Raw genomic sequence first — 19468 nt, 5'->3', positions numbered from 1 at the left:
TAGGTAGACAGAGGACTCATAGAATCAGCACTTTTAAGGTTTTTCACTGCAATAAATACTATTTTAGGCACTGAAAAACATTGAGAACTACTACGTAGAAGACTGATGTTGTCATATTTCTAAGTTTTAGGAATAATTTGAGAGCAATGAGTCGGGGCTGACTGGTTAGGAGGCTAATAGACCGTGAGCAATGATGAAGTTTTGAAATATAACAGTAGTTTATGACAAACGGTAGAAATGCAGTATATTTGGGAAATGATGGTATGTTTAGTAAGTAGCTATCAATAAGCAAAGTAGACCTCTTATTTTCTGACTCCTACATGCACAGAATTTCTATCTCAAATCAAACACAAAAATTTCACTTGCATTGAAAAACCTAAATTTAAGAGGTAGAACAAGATTTCTTAGAGAATAATTTTATTCTTTGGCTTAAGCATAAATTTTAAAAATTGTACATAAAAGACTTCAAATGAAAACAATGATAAAATGGGCCATATCCATGTTAGTATCTCTTATTTCAAGACATCATTAAGAGGGTGACAGGGTGACCCAAAGAGTAGAAAAAGCTATTTTTAATACATATACCAAGGATATACAAATATTTCTTTAAAATAATAAGAAAAAAATCAGTTGAAATATGGGTTAAAGGCTAACTTTGAAAAGTAGATATCCAAATGGCCAATTAACATGTGAAAAGTTACTCATAAGGTAAGATAACAGAAAAATGCAAATAAAAACCACAACAAGATACCACTCTATACCCAGCAGAATTTTAGTTGTTGTAGTTGTTATTTAATCACTAAGTCATGTCTGACTCTTTGCAACCCCATAGACCATAGCCCACCAGGCTCCTTCTGTCCATGGGATTTCCCAGGCAAGAATACTGGAGTGCTTTGCCATTTTCTTCTTCAGGGGATCTTCCCAATCCAGTGATTGAACCTTCATCTCCTGCATTGGCAGGTGGATTCTTTACCACTGAGACACCAAGGAAGCCCCATCCAGCAGAATAGATAAAATTCAAAATGATTTTAAAAATTAAATGTGAGGAGAGGAGTCAAGATGGTAGAACAGAAGGATGTAGAATTCATCCCTCCTCACAAGTACATCAAGAATACATCTACAAATGGAACCATTCTTATAGAGCACCTGCTTAATATTTGCAAAAGTCTTCAGACACTTAAAAAGATGAGAAAAATCTCCTCACAAGATGTAAGAAAGAAGGAAAAAAAGAAAAGAAGAACAGAAAGAGGACTAGCAACCCTGGTGGGAAGCTGAAGGTGAAGGGAGGTACCACATGCATAAAAAAACCCTACATGGTGGGGAAATCAACTGGGACAAAACCAGACAAAATGGAGGATAAAAGGAGAATGAAGCAGACAGGGTGTGGAAGGCGGGACAAAGTAAGAACTGCACCTATGGTCTACATCATAACTTCATACTTTCTAGCCTGAGTCATGGGTCACCTATTTTGAAGGGGTGCTGGCTAATGGAAAGCAGGGCTAGGAGCATGGACTCAGGAAGGGAAAGCAAACTAAATGCCCATTGACAGATGAATGGATAAAGAAGATGTAGTACATATATACATAAGGGGAGTATTACTCAGCCATAAAAAGGAATGGAACTGAATCATTTGTAGAGATGTGAATGGACCTAGAGAGTGTCATACAGAGTGAAGTAAGTCAGAAAGAGAAAAACAAATAGTGTATATTGACATTTATATGTGAAATCTAGAAAAATGGTGTAATTATCCTATTTGCAAAGTAGAAATGGAGACACACATACAGAACAAATGTATGAATACCAAGGAGGAATGTGGGGGGGGTGGGGTTTGGGATAAATTGGGAGATTGGGATTGACATATATACACTATTGATGCTATCTGTGTATAAAATAGATAACAAATGAGAACATAAGAACATACTGTACAGCACAGGGAACTTTACTTAGTGCACTATGGTGACCTGAATGGAGAGGAAATCCAAAAGCAGGGGATATATATATATATATATATAGCTGATTCATTTTACTGTACAGTAGAAACTAACACAAAAGTGTAAAGTAACTCCAATAAAAAATTACTCCAATAAAAAAATACTCCAAAAATACTCCAATAAAAATTAATTTAAGAAAGATACACGAACCTCAATGCTCATAGCAGCACTATTTACTACAGCCAAGACATGGATTCAACGTAAATGTTCAACAGATGAGTGAATAAAGAAGATATGGTAAATATACACAATGAAATACTATTCAACCATAAAAAGAATGAAATAGTCCCATTTTCAGCAAGATGGATGGACCTAGATATTATCGTACTAAGTAAGTCAGAAAAAAACAAATAGTATATGATATCACTGATTTATGGAACCTAAGTACCATACAAATCAACTTATTTACAAAACAGAAACAAACAGAGACATAGAAAACATTTTTATGATTCCCAAAGGGGGATGGTGGTGGAGGAGAGGTAAATTATAAGTTTGGATTGTGACACAAAAATACTACATATAAAATAGGCAAACAACAAAGTCTCACTATACGGCACAGGGAACTATAATTATATCCTGTAATAAATCATAATGGGAAAAATATGAAAAAGAATATATATATATATATATATATATATATATAAAATCACTTTGTTTTATACCAGAAACTAATACAACTTTGTAAATCAACTATACTTTGATTTAAAAATTAAAAAACACCCAGCCTATTCTCTTAAGTCTTTCTCTGTAATTAGGGGTATGTTAAGTCAAGGACATAGGTTTGTCTTTGCTTTATGTAAGCAAAATAATAAAAGTAGAATCATCAAAAAAATCAAATGTGGAAAGGATTTTGAATAACCCAAATTCATACACTGCTTGTAGGCAGGCAAATTTTTACATCTATTTTGGAAAATTATTTGGATTCATCTCCTAAATTGAACATATAAATACCCTATTAATTCTATCCCTGTTTATACACACAACCTAATATACACATGCTACTGCTGCTGCTAAGTCACTTCAGTCATGTCCGACTCTGTGAGACCCAATGGACGGCAGCCCACCAGGCTCCCCCGTACCTGGGATTCTCCAGGCAAGAACACTAGAGTGGGTTGCCATTTCCTTCTCCAATGCATGAAAGTGAAAAGTGAAAGTGAAGTCTCTCAGTCGTGTCCGACTCTTCGAGACCTCATGGACTGCAGCCCACCAGGCTCCTCCGTCCATGGGATTTTCCAGGCACGAGTACTGGAGTGGGGTGCCATTGCCTTCTCCAAAATATACACATAGGTTCAACTAATAGACACTATAATACTCACAGAAGCACTTTCACATGAGCCACAAACTGGGTACAATCCAGATTCTCATCAGTAGTTGACAATAAACTGTGGGATTCAAAGAATGGATACTACATGTTCCAATTGTCTATTGCTGCATACAAAAGCACTTCGAACTTAGTAGATTAAAATAACAAACATGATCATAGATACTATGAATCAAGAATTGGAATTGGTTACAGTGGGGATGAAGTTTCTCTGCTCTATGGTATATATGTCTTCAGCTTGAAAGACTTTGCATGACTAGGGATAATTTCAATGTCTGGGAATCAGAAAGTTCTGAAGCCTTCTTCACTCACAAGTTTAATGTCTAACTGGAATTACTAGAAGGCTATCCTCAATTACAACATATATATGTGGCTTGTACTTCTCTGAGCATTTCTGCTTTATTCTAAGAAGGTAGAATCCTTAGAGGGAGTATTCAAATAGGTAGAGTTTCTTTGTGAAAGCTAAAAAATTTCTTCTGTCTTAGCCACAAATCATGGACTGTCCCTTAAGTCCCATAGTATTGATTACAAGGAAGAGAATAAGGTCACCATAATTCAAGGGGAGGAGAAGTAGACTCCATCCTTTGAAAGTGGAAAGGCCGTTTTACAGAAGACTATGTGGACTGTGATGTACTGCACTCTCCATCTTTGGAAGCACATTCTACCACAAATACACTGATGAAATCCACAATTCTGCACATCAATATAGATAAATCTCTCCAATGTTATGCTTATCTAAAGGAACCAGATACAAAAGAGCACAGGGAAAGAGCAACAAAAATGTTACAGGAGTTATAAGGTTTGAAAGAGTAACAAAATGGTAAATATGAGTTACAAGGCTGGAATTAGCAAGTGAGCAATCATTAATTGTTTGCTTATGATACAAGAATTTTTCCCTGTGCATGTATTATACATCCATAAAAAGTTAAACTAAAAAGACAAAAAAAAAAAACCCTTTGGATTTACCTACTTTTAGTATATATTTCTGTGATATATAATTGTGAATATTTTAAGATCATTTAATTTTTTCTTATTTTTCTCCACTCATTTCTTGGTAGTTTCTTCATTTTCTAAGTAATTATACATCTGTACAGAACTTACACAAAGAAGCATGCTACTCTGTTGGAAATACTTATAAATATAATGTTGGTCTAGTTACTCATTGTTTACTTAATACAGAATAATTTATTTCTAGAAGTAAAATTAGACTCACCACTATGAGCATCTCTTTGTTAAAAATAATAAAATTTATGGAAAAAGACATGAACAATTAAAATACATGCAGTAACTTATCTTGTACCTTATTTATATTTATATATACTTGGAAATAGCCATTTCCCCTAGAATTTAAAACTTGTCATCTTATTCCTAATAGATTAGGCATTCTTTCTCAAACCCACATTTAATCTATCATCAAATCCTTTCCTTTCCTATTTTGCTTTAACACATATCCAGAATTCAAAAATTCCTAACCACCTCTACTGTTTCTTTGTCCCAATCTACTGTTATCTCCTACTTAGATTTTTCAACAGCATCCTAATAAGGACCCCTGTTTGGCCTTTGCCTTCTTGCATTCTAATTTACAACACAGCAGCCTGAGTGATCTTTTAAAATCTGTCAGATCATGTAGATCATAATTGCTATTACTCAACTCATCCTGCAATGACTTTAATTAGACTAAAAGTCAAAGTTCTTACCAAGACCTGCAAATTCCTACAAATCTTCAGCTCCTTCTTCTCTCCCAACTTGCTCATTTTGCTTCAGTTACTTCATCTTCTGATTTTATCAAAAATAATCAGCCAAGCTCTCATCTTGCATCTTTGTATTTGCATTTCCCTTTACCTAACCCACTTTCCCCCAGAACTATGAATGATTTATTCTTTCATTTCCTTTTTGTATTTGTTCAAATTTCACCTTTTCTTTGGAGCTCTTTCCTGACAATTTTAAAAATTTCCACCCTTTACCTATTCCCATCATTTCCATCTTATTCAACTCTTTCCTGAGTTGAAAGCACTGATCAACTATACATCCTTATTTTGCATTCATTTAATTGTTTTAAATATTTTCTACCCCACTTTCCCAGGTAGCATTAGTGGTAAAGAACCTGCCTATCAATGCTGAAGATGTAAGAGATGTGGGTTCGATCCCTGGGTCAGGAAGATGCCCTAGAGGCGGATATGGCAACCCACTCCAGTATTCTTGCCTGGAGAATCCTGTGGACAGAGGAGCCTGGTGAGCTATAGTCCATAGGGTTGCAGAGTCAGACACGACTGAAGCGACTTACCATGCATCCCACTTCCACCCTTAATAGAATGAGTCCTGATTCTACAGGCCAGAATGTGTGTGTATATCCCGGAGCTTTCACCGGGTCTATTTCCTCTCTCTCAAGCAATCTTCTCTACTCCATTGTTCTTTATCTGTTTTTCAACATTCATATTCAACTTTAAATGTCTTCTTAGGTAATCTTTTTCTGAACATTCTACAAAAAGTAGTCTGACTTTTCATCTATTTATCTTTCATATTTCCCCATTTATTTCTTTCATAGATCTTTAGCAATATGTAGTTATTTTGTTCACCTAATTATTGACTTTTTCTAATTAGAATATAATCTCAATGAGGAGAAGAACTCATTAAAGAAGGAATGTGTGAATAGACAGCAGATTTTACCCAAATATTGGCTTTTTTTTTGACAATTATTTTTATAGATAAAATTTATACTTTCCTTTTGAATATATATTTTTTGTTGCTTCAGTATAGCTGAAAAATAGAGCTTCATAATATTTTTATTTGCCAATATATGAAACTCTATTTTATTTCTACTTGTGGGAGTACTCTGATTTTTTTTTTTCAGGTTATCATATTTCTTTCATACAAAATGGAAAGCTTCCTTCATCTACAGGTCCAGGGATGAGCCTGATAAATCCAATGGTAATCCCTAAATCAATTAACTACAGAAATCCCTTTGGCTCCAGGATTGGCATATGACTGACTCCAAGACAAAAAAGTGAAACAGGGGTTTGCTGGGAGCTAAAGATAGAGAAGTTTTCTATTTCCTAAAATAAATCACCAGAAGAAATAACTTTTCATTCTGTAGGTTTTGTGTTATGCGACTGTGAAGATTTGACATTCCATAGTTATTCTGTTCTCATGACGGAGGCTACCTTAGGAATGAAGACAGATGAATTCTTTGTAAGGGAAATTGCAGAGATACAGATCAGTTCCAATGGATTTAGCTACATTGAATCAGTCACACCTCTGGACTTCTGGTTGTGTGAGCAAATATACTTGCTTACTTTATCCATTATAGTTGGCTTTGCTATACTAACAGCCAAAAGCGGTCTCACTGAAATTCAGAGTTTCGATTTTACTACCACTTTATACAACTGTACACAATTGGAAGATTCCACATATCATCCATTGCTTCAGACATATGTTGATTTGCACATCACTGTAGCTCTTTGGAGAGGTATTTTATGGCTGAGAGCTTGTACCTGTTACCTTCACATTGCTTTGAATACAGACAATATTTTTTAGTGAACTTCCAAATGTGAGACCCTAGTTTCTGTCATCATTACTGTTATTGATTAGTTTAGTATCTTCTAACAACTAAAATCAATTACAAGTCAAAGGGAACGTTATTTTGCTTTTCATCCCACAGACTGTACACTAACGGGAGTTTCTTTCCAGTAGTAAGAAACCTATTTCACAGTTTGTCTGCCTCCTTCAAATTGTATCATCTTTCATCAGTAAATATTGATTCATTTTCACTCAGGTTGGAAATGTTTTAGAGAAACTATCAGTACAACTAACCAGTCTTACAAGTCAGTAATATCTAAACTTTTCTGACAGTATTCCATACTTACAGATGATTTGTTTCCTCTTGTGCAAACCCTTGTATGCTACAATATCTTTGTAAGCATGGAGAAATAGTAGAATTTCCCCTTTTTTATTAAAAAAACAAAAAACATGTAATAATTTTGCTATGAATTAATGACAGTTTGGTTTATTTCATGAAGAACATGTAAGACATGCAAATATATGGAATAATATTTTCCTTTCTGTTATTTTCCATCTCTTTTAGAGTCTCAAAAAAGTCCTACAATACTGGCTCTTAGGTTACACACAGACAAAAATATGTGTGAAATTATTATCATTATTATTTATAGAAAATAATGTTTTTAAACAGTTAAAATTTTGAAAAGTTGAATTCAGCCAAAATTAAATAACTTTTTAAGAGAATAATACAAGATATTTCCATACTTTAAGATGTTACAGAAGTAAAAGCTAGAATTTTCTATGAAAAACATAGATATGTGATTACAAATATGAAAATCTATTTGATACATTAAAAAAAAAACTGGTCACTAGATCAATAATTTACCACAATCTCTTAAAATAATTTATTAGATATATTTTACAGATTATACTCTTAATTTAACCAAAGCATTTTTCTGTTACATACTGGTTTGTTTAAAAAATGTAATACATTACTGTATTACAAATGGAGATACAAACATTTTAAAGAAAATATTAGCAGATGGAATGCTGTCATGTACAATAAAAGGAAACTAGCACAGGCATTATGCTAGGAAAGTAAAAGACATCTTGAATTTTCAGGTTCATCAATGTAAGCCATCTCACACTAATAGAAAATAAAACATTTTATGATCACCTAGATAAATGAAGAGAAAAAATTTGACAAAACTAGCAAAAGTTTATGATAAAATAATTCTTAAGAAGTTAGAAATAGAATTGACCTTTTCAATGTGAAAATGAATTTTTACAAAACACCCATACTTAATGACTTACATATGATTTAAGTATGAAATACTGTAGATTTTCCTGTTGAGAAATGGGACAAGCATGCCCTATGTTTAACATTGTCATGGTCCTAACCAGTTCAATAAGATGAGAAGAATACGTAAAATGAATATAAAAGAAAAAGAAGAAATACCACTGTCATTATTCACAGATGGCAGTAATATGTACTCAGAACATCCAAAAAATCTATAGACAGGCTATGAAAAGGTACAAGGGATATTTACAAGAGTCCTAATTAGAAGTTAGACATACAAAAATAAATTTGTTTCTATATACTACTAATAAAAGTAAATTTTTTTCAATTACAATAGCATTAAAATTTCAAAAGCCTAAGATTATATCAATCTAGGATGATACATGTCATATCTTTCAATGAAAGGTGTAATTTTAGAAGTTCTAAGTAAATAGGAAAATATACCATATTCACAGATTATAAGATTAATTTAGTAAATATGACGACTTTCTTTGAATTCATCCATAGGATCAAAAGAATGATAACAGTTTTATTTTTTTAAATTTTGTTGCTTCATGGAAATTAACAAACAGATTATAACATTTATTTGGTGTTGGAGATGTAAAGAAATGAAAACTTTCAAGATAATTTTGAAGAACAATAGTTGAAGGATTTCAGCTACCAGATGTCTGGACTTATTATAAGGATAAATCAAACTGTGAGTTATTGGCAGAAAGATAAATAAACAAATGAAACAAAATACAGAATTCACAGCAAGACATACTCATAATGTACCTTGATATATGGCAAGATGACATCAAGATACAGTCAAGAAATTATTTCATTAAATAGTATAAGATAAAATGGATATCCACATAAAAATAAATTTTAACTCTTCCTTTAAAACATACTAATATGATTCATACCAATGAATTGTATTTCTAAATGTGGATGGCTAAATTTGGGGGAAAAAATGGTTTTGTGAACCTGGAGTGGACAAAATATTTTATAAAACAAAGAAGTAACCATAAAAAATATAATTTTGATTACATTAAATTAAAAAGTTCACATTATCCAAAGATACAAAAAGCATACAGCGAGGAGAATCAAGATGGTAGAGTTGGAGGATGTGGAGTCCATTTTCCCCCCAAGAACAAACATCAGAAGTACATTTACATGTGGAACAGTTCTCACAGAAAATCAACCAACAGTTCTCACACACACACATACAAAGAAATAATAATAACTGTCACAGATCTTGCAGATGATCTCCTATATAAACAAAGCTGCAAGAAATATCTCCACGTAACCAGTAACCAGGTAGGAAAGGGGAAAAAAAAAAGAATCAGGATGGGACCAATGCACCGGGGAGAAATCTGTGAAGGAGAAAAAGTCCATAGGGGCAGATCCTCATCATGGGAAATTTGCTGGGTTAGATAGAGGGGCTGGAGAAGCCTAGTCTCTACTCACAAGTAGTGAGCACATGGTGACTTGCTAATAATTAGAGCAGAGAGAGGCTGAGGCTGGCAGCTGCCACCTGCCGGCACCTCCCAATGCAAAATACAGATTGAGTAGGGGTACAGATAGAGGCAGTGACTAAGCACTGGATCTCAGGCAGATGAGTCCTGGGAGAAGACTTGGGGTGTGGTCTGGAAGGAACCAAGGAGCCCATTGTTAGCACTCTCATAACAGAGGCTGGCCAGAGCTAATTCTCAAAGATCACATGACGGGGGCATCCCAGCTCACTAGTGCATGTTCACACTGGGAGATACCACAGAAACTCATGTCTCAGGCAGACAGACCCTGGGGAGGAGTACACAGCAGTTTGCTTCTTCAAGGGAACAGCTTGGAGCACATCTGTGTTCCAGGAGAGATCTGCCACAGGGCAGCCCAGGCCCCAGACAGCAGCCCAACCACTCTGAATCCTGCAAATACAGTACTTCAGCTCCGTACACTAGCCAACTCCACAGCACAGTCTAGGGATGAACACAAGGGGAAAAAGGATGTAACTTTGGGCTGATTCTGGGCAGAACTGTGGAAGCTGGCACAGGTGGCATGTATGCTTTCTATAATCACACAGATTATCACTTGCCTCACTAGTCATCACCTTTGGTGTAGGGTATGCACTCAAAAGGTGAGACGCCTGATCAAATCTGACCCTCGGAGCTTAAATTCCAATAAACTCGGAAGCAGACCCTGACCCTGACAGGGCTGACATAGCAACAGAGCAAGTCCCACCCAACATCCAGTACAGGCTCTGGATATAAAAATATGAATCAGACCCTCTATCACAGGGATAATAGCCAGCACGCTCTGAGGAAGGACATGGAAAGCCATACTGAAAACAGCTCTTGCACAAAAGTATTGGACTCACACTGTCTATATACTCCCACATAAAATAGCCCCTATGAGACCATGGAAGACAACTGTTTCTCCTAAATTCATAAAGATAGAGAAAATTAAGTAAAATGAAAAAGCAAAGGAAGTACTCCCAATTAAAAGAACAAGACAAATCCCCTGAAAGAACAAATAATGAAACAGACCACACCAGTCTACTCAAACCTGAATTCAAAAAGGAGGTAATAAAAATATTAAAAGAACTAAGAAAGAGTATCAATAGAAATGCAGATCACTATTACAAGGAACTAGAAAGAATAAAAGTAAACTCATCAAAATTAGACAACTCAATTGCTGAGATAAAAACTAATCTAGAAGCAGCGAATATCAGACTAAATAACCCAGAAGAAAACCTTCAAACAACAAAAGGGGGGGGGATGAATAAAGGAATAAAGAACTACAATATCAACTGGAAAACAAAGTTTTAAAATGGGAATATTGACATACCTATCAAGAAACACTTTAAAAGTCAATGGATTAAGTGTTCAAATTTAAAGAGTGACAAGATAAAAAGTCAAAACCCTACATATGCTGCCTACAAGAAACTCAATTAGGGCTTCCCTGGTGGCTCAGAGGTTAAAGTGTCTGCCTGGAACATGCGAGACCAGGGTTCGATTCCGGGTCAGGAAGATCCCCTGGAGAAGGAAATGGCAACCCACTCTTGTCTGGAGAATCCCATGGAGGGAGGAGCCATGGGGTCGCAAAGAGTCGGACATGACTGAGCGACTTCACTTCACTTCACTTCAAGAAACTCAATTTAGGGTGAAAGACACAAAGATCCTGAAAATGATGGGATAGAAAAGATATTTTAGGCAAACAGATATTATTAGGATATTGGGGCAGGGGTGGTGAGCAGTACTTGTATCAGACAAAATACAATTAAAAACAAAGTCCATAAAGAGAGACAAAGAAGATGTTATATAAAGAGATTAATACAAGAAAGGGATATTATACTCATTAACATATATACACCAATATAGGAGCACTTAGAAATTTAAAACAAATACTAATAAGCATAAAGGGAGAAACTGATGGGAATACAAGAATAGTAGGAGACTGGAACAACCCACTGACCTCAATGGACAGATCTTACAGACAGAGCATCAGTAAGGCAACAGAGGTCCTAAATGACACAAAGGATCAATTGGACATAAGAGATATGTATAGAACACTACATCCAAAAACAGCAGAATACACATTCTCTAGAAGTGCACATGGCACATTCTCTAGGATAGAAAACATACTAAGTCACATAACAAACCTCAACAAATTGAAGAAGATAGAAATTCCAAGCATCTTTTCTGACAACAATGTTATGAAGCCAGAAATCAATTACAGGAAAAAAAAAAAAGAAGAAAATAATCAACTCATAGAAATTAAACAACATGCTACTTAAAAGAAAAAAAACAATGGGTCAACAATGAAATCAAGAAAGAAATCAGAAAATACCTCCAGACAAACAATAATGAAAATATAACCTCACAATATTTATTGGATGCAGCAAAAGCATTCTAAGAAGTTCATTTATATAAGACATCCTTGAAAAATAAGAAAAATCAAAAATAAACAAAATAACCTACCATCTAAAGGAATTAGAAACAGGAAAAAAAAAGTCAGTAGAAGAAAGGAAATAATAAAGATCAGAGAGCTTTTCATTAGAACAGAGCTCTAAAATGAGAAGAAAAGAGCAGTACAATCAAGAACAGGATTTTTGGGGGGAAAAATATAGGAATAATGTCATGGCCATGAAATTAAAAGATGCTTGCTGCTTGGAAAGAAAGCTCTGACAAAACTAGATGGTATATTGAAAAGCAGAGGCATTATTTTGCTAACAAAGATCCATCTAGTCAAAGCTACGATTTTTCCAGTAGTCACGTATGGATGTTGAGAGCTGGACCATAAAGAAAGCTGAGCAATGAAGAATAGATGCCTTTGAACTGTGGTGTTAGAGAAGACTCTTGACAGTCCCTCAGACTGCAAGGAGATCCAACCAGTCAATCCTAAAGGAAATCAGTCCTGAATGTTCATTGGAAGGACTGATGCTGAAGCTCCAATACTTTGGGCACCTGATGGGAAGAACTGACTCCTTGGAAAAGACCTTGATGATGGGAAAGATTGAAGGCAGGAGGATAAGGGGATAATAGAGGATAAGCTGGTTGGATGGCATCACCAACTTGATGGACAATGAGTTTGAGCCAGCCCTGGCAGTTGTTGATGGACACGGAAGCCTGGCATGCTGAAGTCCCTGGTGTTGCAAAGAGTCGAACAGAACTGAACTGAACTGACTGATATAGGAAAACAAACAAACAAAAAACAAAACAAAACTCTAGTCAGGTTCAACAAGAAAATAAGAGATAAGAGATAGAAGATAAATAAACAAAATAAGAAGTGAAAGGAGAAATTAACAACTGCTACCATAAAGCTCCAAAAAGTCATAAGAAATAACATTAACATGTAAATAATATCTACATGCCAACAAACTAGACAACCCAGAAGAAATGAACTATTGTCTAGAAACATCAGCATGCCAAAATTGAGTCAAGAACAGAAACTATTTGAACATAACAATCACTAGAAGTGAAATACAATCTGTAATTTAAAAAAAAAGAAACTTCTCTGTAAACAAAATTCCAGAACTGGACAGTTTCACTGAGGAATTCTACCAAACTTAACAAGAAATACTTACACCTATCCTTCTCAAACTATTCCAAAATATTGAAGAGGAGAGAACATGCCTAAATTAATTCTATGAATCCATCATCATTCTGATAGTAAAACTCCAGGCAAAGATACTACAAAAAAGAAAGGATATTAAAGGCCAGTATCTTTGATGGATACAGATACAAAAATCCTCAATAAAATATTAGCAAACCAAATCCAACAATACATAAAAATTTGTACACTGTGATCAAGTTGGATTGATTCCAGGGTCAAAAGGATAGTTCAACACACAGAAACCAATCAATGTGATACACCACATTAACAAAAGGAAAGACAAAAAACACAAACTTTCCTCAATAGTTACATAAAAAACATTGGATGAAATTAACTTCCATTAATTATAAAAACTCTCACCAAAGTGGGTATACAGGGAATATATCTCAACATTATAAAAGGCATGTATGACAAACCCACAACCAACTTAATGCTAAATTATATAAAGTTTAAAAAAAAAAAAAAACTGGAAGACTTCCCACTAAATTCAGAAACAAGACAAGTATGCCCACTCTCACCACTTCTACTCAACACTGTATTGAAAGCACTAGTCACAACAATAAGACATGAAAAAGAAATTAAAGGTATCCAAATTGGAAAGGAAAAGGTAAAACTGTCACCATATGCAGGATGACATGATAATCCACAAAGAGAACCCTGCAGTATCTACACGAAGTAATTAGTGAATTCAGCAAGTATTAAGGAAGCTGCTTATTAATAACCCCAGAAATAGTGTCAGGCTGGGGTCAGGAAGTCTGCATTTACTTTTGCAGTCATTATGGTCAGTTTCCCACTCCTGGAACAATTCCAGTTACTCAGTGTCCTCAGTTACAAATTGTGGTCATTTTTATTATTGGTCTGGCAGACTAATGGGTAAGAAATGTGCCCAGTATAACAATTACATTCAGATTACTGAATTACGTATCTAGAGTTTTGAGGGAAAAAAGTTTCCTTACAGGCTATCCTTGGATTTGTGTTGTCATTGTGAAATAGGAATTAGATTTACTAACACAGATATGCGGGGCTTCCCAGGTGGCACTAGTGGTAAAGAACACACCTACCAATGAAGAAGATGTAAGACACATGGGTTCAATCCCTGGGTCAGAAAAATCTCGAGGAGGAGGGTATGGCAACCCACTCCAGTACTCTTTCCTGGAGGATCCCATTGACAGAGGAGCCTGGTGGGCTACAGTCCCTAGGGTCATAGAGTTGGACACAACTGAGGTTAATTAGCACAGCACAGGAGACAAGGTTAATGTACTAGGAATCTGCTGCATTTATTTACACTAACAATGGAATATCAGAAAGAGAAAGTAAAAAAAGCAAAAGAAAACAAAAACTTCCATATAAAATCATGTCAAAAAGGTACCTAAATATAAACTTAACCAAGGAGGTAAAAGACCTCTACACTGAAAACTATAAAACACTGATAAAGGAAACTGAAGATGATTTAAAGAAATGGAAAGATATTCCAAGATCTGGATTAGTATAATTAATATTGTTAAAATGACCAAGCTACCAAAGCAATCTATAGTTTTAATGCAATCTTTATTAAAATACCCATGATATTTTTCACAGAACTAGAATAAATAATCCTAAAATTTATATGAAATACAAAAGACCCAGGATTGTCAAAGCCATCCTAAGGAAAAAGAAAAAAGCTGGAGGCATGAATTTTCCAGACTTAAACAGTACTGAAAAGCTACAGTAATCAAAACAGTGTGATATCAGTACAAAACCAGATATATAAATAAAAGGAACAGAATAGAGAACCCAGAAATATACCCACACATCTATTGTCAATTAATTTATGACAAAGGAGGCAGGAATATAAAGTGGAGCAAAGACAGTATCTTCAACAAGTGCTGTTAGGAAAGCTGGAAAGTTATATGTAAATAAAAAAAAATAGAACATTTCTTCCAATCATATACAAAAATCAACTCAAAGTGCTTTAAAAACATAAATATAAAACACAAAACCATAAAATTCCTTTAAGAGAACATACTCAAAACATTCTCAGGTATAAATTATAGCTATATTTTCTTAATCAGTCTCCTAAGACTAAAGAAATAAAAGTGAAAATAAAGAAATGGGACCTAATACAATTTTAAAACTTTTGCATAGCAAAAGAAACCATCCAAAAAATTACAAATTATATAAATGAAAGGCTAATATCTAAAATACACAAACATCTCATACAACTCAATATCAAAAGGCAATCCCATCAAATATGGGCAGTAGACCTAAATAGACATTTCTCCAAAGATGACATACAGATGGCCAACAGGCACATAAAAAAAGAAAAAGAAAACTGTTCAACATCATTCATTATTAGAGAAATGCAAATCAAAACCACAATAAGGTATCACTTCACACTAGTCAGAATGGCTATCGTCAAAATGTCTACAAGTAACAAAAGACAGAGAGGGTGTGGAGAAAAAGGAACCCTTCTACAGTGTTGGTGGGAATGTAAATTGGCAGCCACTATAGAAAACACTATGGAGGTCCTCAGAAAACTAAAACTACAGCTATCATATGATCCAGCAATTCCACTCCTGGGAAAAGATAAGAACTCTGATTCTAGAAGTTATATACCCCTCACCCCAATGTTCATATCAGCAGCATTTATAATAGGCAAGACATTGAAACAACTCAAGTGCCTATCAACAGACAATTGGCTTAATAAGATGTGGTATATGTTATATGCAATGGAATATTACTCAGTCATGCAGAATAATTAAATATTGTCATTTGCAGCTATATGGATGGACCTAGTGAATATCACATTAAGTGAAGTCAGAAAAAGACAAATATTATATGATATCACTTATATATGAACCTAAAAAATGATACAAATGAATCTATACACAAAATAGAAACAGACTCAGACACAGAAAGCAAACTTATGGTTACCAAAGGGGAAAGGGAAGGGGGAGGGATAGATTAAGAGCATGGAATTAACACATACAAAGTACTATGCATAAAATAGATAAGCAACAAGGAATTATTGTATAGCACGGGGAACTATGTCCTCTAATGCGAAATAATCTGGAAGAATATTTATTTATAACACTGAATCACTTTGCTATATACCGAAAATAACACAACATTGTAAGTCAACTATATTTCAATAAAAAAAAAACGTACAAATACATAGAGCAGGGTGAGAAAAATGTTTACTACTGAGATAGCTAACATTTGTCAAAATAAAAATATCTAACACGTGTTAAGAATTTGCAAAGAACTATAATAAACAAAAGGTGGACAAACAGAAAAAAAAGAAAACTGACTTGGTCAAATACATCTTGAAAAAGTTTACAGCTTTTTAAAAGACACTTGAGTGGTAATTTCAAAGGAGATAGAAAGGATAAATGAAAACTGATTCTTAGAGGAGAAGGAATATTGGCCTTAGGAAATGGTGAAACAGTAGCTTAGATAAGAGGAAGCAGAGCCTCTGGATTGTAAAACAGAAGGAGATGAAACCGTTTCTAAGACTGACCCGCAGATGATCTTCAGAAAGATCTTACTGAGGAGTTTCTCTTTTCTTTATAAAGAGGGAAAATCTTCTCGTGAAAGCAAGGAGTCAGAAGCAACAGAAAGTGGAAATCTGAGAAGGGTGGAGATTTCACTGTGGAAAAGAGAGACTGAGTTGAACAGAAAAATGGAGCAGGGATTTTGGGAAATACTTCTGGTCTATTTGAAGTTGACAGCCATTTATTCATTTAGAAATTAATTCTAGAAGCAGTTGGCTGCATTTTGTGAACCCAGCTCTCAATAGAGTTTTCCCTAATTCTCTCCTACCTAGTCTGTTGGCTTCCAATCTGTCCACCATATCTATTTCCTTTGAAATTTCCCTACTTAATTAGCTTTGATTCTAAAATCAGGATTAATTTTGACTAAAATAAAACATAAACATGATTTTGAATGGGTTATAAAAGTACATTTTCCCCCCTCATATAACAAAACTTCTGGAGGTGGACTGAAGTCCTCCCAGTAGTACAATAATAGCAGGGTTCTAAGTTCATGTCTGTGCAGTTTTTCCATTATTTCTTTAACGGTGACGAGATGAATCCTGCAACCCCAAACACTGTCGTCTCACTAACACTTCATTTGAGAAGGAAGAAAAAGGACAGACAAAGGGTTTTCCTATTGTAAGAAAGAAAAAAGATTCCTGAAGATTCCTCTCCCCTACCACCATCTTATTCATCTTCTGTGGCTGCTTCAAACTAAGAGAGGTTTTGTTAGTAAGAAAATGAGAGGAAAATGCAGTTAAGTAAGCAACTACAGTATTCACTATTGCTCCCCATTTAACAGGACTTTTGCCAATGTCTTAAACCTTCTTGCCCTTTGTCACTTCGTCACATCCATATGTAAAGATTCCAAAGTTGAGTATTTGTGAAATGTTGATAACTGGGCAGCGTAAGACACAGAAATTTAAATTGAATTTTACTGTTTTCTCTTAAAAAGTAACCCTTGTGTGCTTTAGGAAACTTAAAACTATATAATACAGGAAGAAATTGAAATTAAAGAACACTTACTATTTTTAGTAGTACGTTTACCATTTTAGGCACAGTTCATGTAAAAAATTAGTACATTCTATAACTCTCTAAGCTGCACAAAGTCCTGGAGATAAATACATAAATAAATAAACAGGAAAAAGTTTTAACATTTCAAAAGTTTTCAACTATAGGAAAGTTTATCATGCAATCTTATGGTCATATTTAATTCAATACTAAAAATAACAATAAACCACTAATATGTGTAAGAAAATCCAAAAGAGATCTCTTTATCCTCATGACAACTATTTATGGTCTTTTTTTATAGTGTTCATATATTGAATCTTTTCAAACATGAAAAACATACACAGCATAATACCACACACATTTGTACGATTCTCCAAACACATCTTCATGCTTTCTTCAAAAGTTAACCACTATCCCCAGTTTTGCACTATTTCCCCTGCATGCTTTTATAGTGATATTAAATAAATATCTTTAAAGTATTCAGTTGTATTTTATGCTAGTGCCATATTAGGCTGTATCTGTCTTCAGCTTCCATTTTATCACACATCCATGTGAGATTTATCTCTGCTGATACCTAAAATATGAAATTGATTTCTTTATGTTGTAGAGTATAAAATATTTTCTCCTTCTCCAGTGGGAGAATTATAGGTGTCCTATTGATGTCTGTAATGGCCATACGATTTTTTTTAGACAACGAAATGTTGAAGGGAAGTGATGAGTGTCAGTGGTATGCCTTTGTGATTTCTTTCTCTTTTTCATGAAAAGCTTGATGATCCATATAGAAATATCTCTGACAATTTATCTACAGAGTGCAAAGGTTAGGAAAAAAATAGAGGCTAATCTATGATGTTGTGTGAGAGTAATAAACATCATTGCAAGCCACTGGGATCACTTGTTATTACAGCATAAACATAGGTTAAGCTGACTGATGTAACTTAGTTTCATTGCTATTAAATATTTTATTGTGTATGTCGACCAAAATATGTTTTGGTTGATCGTTATTGACGGAATTGTGTCCCTGCCCAGAATTTGTACGTTAAAACTCTCCCCCCGACAACCACCCTCCATGGACTATATGTGGAGACAGAGCCTTTAAAGAGGTAATTAAGGTGAATGATGTCATGAGGGTTGTGCCCTAATCTGATAGTTGGTATCCTTTTAAAAAGAGGAAGAGACACCAAGGAAAATCACAGAGCAAAGGTCATGTGAGGACACAGAAGACACTTATCTGCAGGTCAACAATAGAGTCCTCAGGAGCAAGTAAGCTGCCAAAATTTGATTTTAAACGTTTAGTCTATAGAACTGTAAGAAAATAGATGGGTGCTGTTTCAGTCCTGCAGTCTATTGTATTTTATTTTTGCAGCCCTAAAAATACTAATATACAAAGGACAGTGATTAAAAAAATTTTTTTCTGCTACAAATATTGGTATAATGAACATCCTTATTTGTACTTCTTGGCATACAAACTTGAGAATCTATCACATAAGCTAAAAAAAAAAATTTGGATCAACAGAAGTTATATCTTCAAACAAGATTTTGATGAACTTAATTCGTATGAGAATTATCATGTTTCCAAATCATTACTGCTATTCAGACTCTGATTATCTCTTCACAAATATGGAGTCACTCTCTGATTTTAGTTAAGCTCATTAAGCATAGAAGATGTACCAAACATAGTTGGATCTCTGTTAACACATGTGTAATGAACATTTCTGGTAAATATTTCTATTCTATGAGGAAGACATTA

Source organism: Bos javanicus, chromosome 21 (genome assembly GCF_032452875.1).
Source record: "Bos javanicus breed banteng chromosome 21, ARS-OSU_banteng_1.0, whole genome shotgun sequence".
NCBI classification, from domain to species: Eukaryota; Metazoa; Chordata; class Mammalia; order Artiodactyla; family Bovidae; genus Bos; species Bos javanicus.
Note: the sequence above shows the minus strand (reverse complement) of the source record.